At 44.5% G+C, this 4,732-nt stretch overlaps 1 non-coding gene across 1 annotated transcript; it reads left to right on the forward strand.

Annotated features, from left to right (window-relative positions):
• Positions 1-2,338: 2,338 nt before the first annotated feature.
• On the forward strand, positions 2,339-2,392 carry LOC129869134 (U7 small nuclear RNA). Its single transcript, XR_008761857.1, has one exon. It is a non-coding gene; the product is annotated as a U7 small nuclear RNA (small nuclear RNA).
• Positions 2,393-4,732: the final 2,340 nt, after the last annotated feature.

Below are 4,732 nucleotides of genomic sequence, written 5' to 3' on the forward strand. Positions count from 1 at the left end.
CATTCAACTGTGCACTCAGCATACCTGAGATTTGCAGGTGCTGAAAATTATTAGAGGGAACATTGCTCGCAAGTATTCTCGGCAAGAGGCTACTGAGTAGTGGAGGACACTTCTCTTTTCGCCTACTAAAGAGTTGACACTCCCCTTTGACCAAGTGACCACTTATTGGTTTTCCGGGTCATGGAGGAGACGTGGATGGAGGAGTCGAGGAGAGGACAGACCTTGAGAATCTCCATAGGACACACCATTCAAGAGGTCATAAGAGGTCAAGGTCAAGTGGCGGGTCAAACTGACTTCAGATCAGTGTTTCTCAGCTTCTGAGCATAGTTATACACCGAACAAAAATATAAACGCAACATGTAAAGTGTTGGTCCCATGTTTTATAAGCTGAAATAAAAGAACCCACACATTTTCCATACACACAAAAAGCATATTTCTCTCAAATTATGTGCACAAATTTGTTTGCATCTCTGTTAGGGAGCATTTCTCCTTTTCCAAGATAATTCATCCACCTGACAGGTGTGGCATATCAAGAAGCTGATTAAACAGCATGATCATTCCACAGGTGCACCTTGTGCTGGGCACAATAAAGGGCCACTCTAAAATGTGTAGTTTTGCCACACAATGCAACAGTCAGAAACCGTTTCAGGGAAGCTCATCTGTGTGCTCGTCATCCTCACCAGGGTCTTGATCTGACTGCAGTTCGGCATAGTAACCGACTTCAGTGGGAAAATGCTCACCTTTGATGGTCACTGGCATGCTGGAGATGTGTGCTCTTCACGGATGAATCCCGGTTTCAACTGTACCGGGAAGATGGTAGACAGAGTGTATGGCGTCGTGTGGACAAGCGGTTTGCTGATGTCAACGCGTGCCCCATGGTGGCGGTAGGGATTATGGTATGGGCAGGCATAAACTACGTACAACGAACACAATTGCATTTTTCAATGGCAATTTAAATGCACAGAGATACCGTGACAAGATCCTGAGGCTCACTGTCATGCCATTCATCCACCACCATGACCTCATGTTTCAGCATGATAATGCACAGCTCCACGTCCCACAGATCTGTACACAATTCCTGGAAGCTGAAAATGTCCCAGTTCTTCAATGGCCTGCATACTCACCAGACATGTCACCCATTGAGCACGTTTAGGATGCTCTGAATCGACATGTACAACAGCATGTTCCAATTCCTGTCAATATCCAGCAACTTTGCTCAGCCATTGAAGAGTGGTGACAACATTCTACAGGCCACAATCAACAGTCTGATCAACTCTATGCGAGGAAATGTGTCGCGCTGCATGAGGCAAATGATGGTCACACCAGATACTGACTGGTTTTCTGTTCTACATCCCTAACTTTTTTTTAAAGGTATCTGGGACCAACAGATGCATATCTGTATTCCCAGTCATGTGATATCCAGAGATTAGAGTCTAATTTATTCATTTCAATTGACTGATTTCCTTACATGAACTGTAACTCAGTAAAATCTTTCAAATTATTGCATGTTGCGTTTATATTATTGTTCAGTGTACAGCCCTGTAATCGGCATGGTTGCATCATTCTTGTGCAGAAAGCAGCTTGGTTCTATGACACACTTCAAGAGTTATCAAGGTCAAGGTCAAATTGTGGGTCAAATTGCCCCAGAACATCATGGATGTCACTTTTTTTGTTCCGGGTTGTGTTAATTTATTTTCTGTTTTTTACATGTTTGAAACCCGTACCAATGAATGTAGATAAAGGTTCATGGTGATTTTTTTTGTTAAATAGTATTTTCTTGATTTCAAAAAAAATTGTGTGTCAAATTGAACCACAACATAAAAGCCTTGGCATAGAGAATGTCCCCCCTGGCTTTTCGGTTGGTCAGTGTGCATATGGGCAACTGTTGACAGTATTGTGCAAGTGCCCTGCCTGTGGCATTTCTGGCCCAGATTCCAGCAGCAATGTCCTTCAACCACTACCCTGATGCCCAGCCTGGCAAACACACAAAACACATAAAAAGAACACATAGAACAGGAACCACTCAATAACCTTTTGACACAGCCCACAGTCAGCACATACTAAGCCATCTAAGACGCTTCCTCTACATTACCCACATGAAAAAATACTACAGTTTACTATAGAATACTACAGTACTTTTTATAAAGTTCTGTAATAAACTGTAGTAAATACTACATTAATGTCTGCAAAAACACTACAATCCTCAAAAACACTACACTTATTTATTACAATATTTAATTTGTGGCACCCATAAGTGAGAAACCTATATGCCAAGTATAGACCATATTGTATTGAATAGAAAAGAGCAGAAGCAGTCCTACTGACCTGTAGATTATGGAACAATTGCTCTTTTAGTATTTCTCCAGTAGGTTTCCTCAAGGAGAAAGCCTCCACTTCTATGTCAAAGATAATAAAACAAAAACACTACAGTAAATACTACAGTAAATACTACAGTATATTACAGTCCGCAAAAACACTTCAATAAATACTACAGGAGACTACAGACTTTACTGCAATCCACAAAACACTAAATTAATTACTATAGTATATACAACAGTTTTATTTTACTACAGTATTTATAGTATAGTTAACTGTAAATACTACAGTATACTACAGTAAATACTACAGTATTCACTGTGGGGGTTTTGTAGACTTAGTGAATACTACAGTAAAGTCCGCAAAAACACTACAGTGAATACTATAGTATTTATACCATGGTATTTCATGTGGGTAGGCCTACAGTATGTGAAATCTAAAATGCTGTTCTCAGATATTGCAAGTAAATGTAACATTATCATGCCCATGATTCATGCAGGTCCAAAGAGCTGATCACACTATGACAACAGAGATATGGTGATGGCCACAGTCTAGACACACAGAAATCAAATAGGATCAGAATAAAAAAACTTGCATCTGGCTAATATCTACTGTACTGTAATTGACCCTTGAGTTTCTATTAAAAGAGTAACATTTTTATTTTAGCATCAACTCATTACAGTCTGAGTGGCCGTCCAGTTTATTTGAAAGTGTTATAAGCTTTTATGACACCCTCACCCTCCCCTCATATCTATTTATTTGTAAAGGTTTTCTTCCAGGGGTGAAGGAGAGGACCAAAGTGCAGCGCGGCTAGTGTTAAACATGTTTAATACAAGAACAAGTGAAACACTACAAACAACATACAAAATAACAAATGTGCAAAACCGATACAGACCTATCTGGTGCAGAACACAAACACAGAGACAGGTAACAAACACCCACAAAATCCCAACACAAAACAAGCCTCCTATATATGAGTCTCAATCAGAGACAACGACTACCATCTGCCTCTGATTGAGAACCCATACTAGGCTGACATAGAAACAGACAAACTAGACACACAACATAGAATTCCCACCCAGCTCACGTCCTGACCAACTAAACACATACAAAACAACAGAAAACAGGTCAGGAACGTGACATTATTTATATAGTGGATTCTTGACATAGCTCACTGTAATATACTGTATCTACTGCTGTGCATATCATTCTTAGTATATCTTGTGTGTAATGACCTGGGTGTCGGGGGGGTGCGAAGTCAAACGCAGGAGACAGCAGAGCTTCAATAAGTTGAGTCCTTTTAATCCCCAACAGTCCAACACAAATGTCCAACACGGACGAACTGGGTGAACATACAATACGGTCCAACGACACGAGCAACAATCCCAGTCCACAAATATAATCTCCACTCCCGAAATCCAAAAGGTATACAAAGTAACAATCCCGCACAAAGACGCCTACGGGCTGGCTGACAAATAAAGCCATACTAATTACCCACTTAACTGAACACAGGTGTAACAAATAAACACATAAGGAGGGGGGAGGAAAAAGAGTCAGTGGCAGCTAGTAGGCTGGTGACGACGACCGCCGAACGCCACCCGAACGGGAAGGAGAGCCTGCCTCGGTTGAAGTCGTGACAGTACCCCCCCTCTGACGCGCGGCTCCCGCAGCGCGCCGACCCCAGCCTCGAGGTCGACCCGGAGGACGAGGCGCGGGGCGATCCGGATGGAGGCGATGGAAATCCCTTAACATAGATGGATCCAAAATGTCCTCCACCGGTACCCAGCACCTCTCCTCCGGACCGTACCCCTCCCAGTCCACGAGGTACTGCAGGCCCCTCACCCGGCGTCTCGAGTCCAGAATAGCCCGTATCGTGTACGCCGGGGACCCCTCGATGTCCAGAGGGGGAGGAGGGACCTCCGGTACCTCACCGTCCTGCAGGGGACCAGCTACCACCGGCCTGAGGAGAGACACATGAAACGAGGGGTTAATGCGATAATAGGAAGGGAGTTTTAATCGATAACACACCTCGTTTATTCTCCTCAGGACTTTGAAGGGCCCTACACACTGCGGCCTCAGCTTCCGGCAGGGCAAGCGGAGGGGTAGGTTTCGGGTCGAGAGCCAGACCCTCTCCCCCGGTACAAACACGGGAGCCTCACTGCGGTGGCGGTCAGCGCTCCTCTTCTGCCTCCTAGTAGCTTGTTGAAGGGACTCCTGGACAGACCTCCAGGTCTCTTTAGAGCGCTGCACCCACTCCTCCACCGCAGGAGCCTCGGTCTGGCTCGGATGCCATGGTGCCAGGACCGGCTGGTACCCCAACACACACTGAAAGGGGGACACATTAGTAGAAGAGTGGCGTAGTGAGTTCTGGGCCATCTCGGCCCAGGGAATGTATCTCGCCCACTCCCCTGGCCGG

This window comes from Salvelinus fontinalis, chromosome 13, assembly GCF_029448725.1.
Source record: "Salvelinus fontinalis isolate EN_2023a chromosome 13, ASM2944872v1, whole genome shotgun sequence".
In the NCBI taxonomy this organism is placed as follows: Eukaryota; Metazoa; Chordata; class Actinopteri; order Salmoniformes; family Salmonidae; genus Salvelinus; species Salvelinus fontinalis.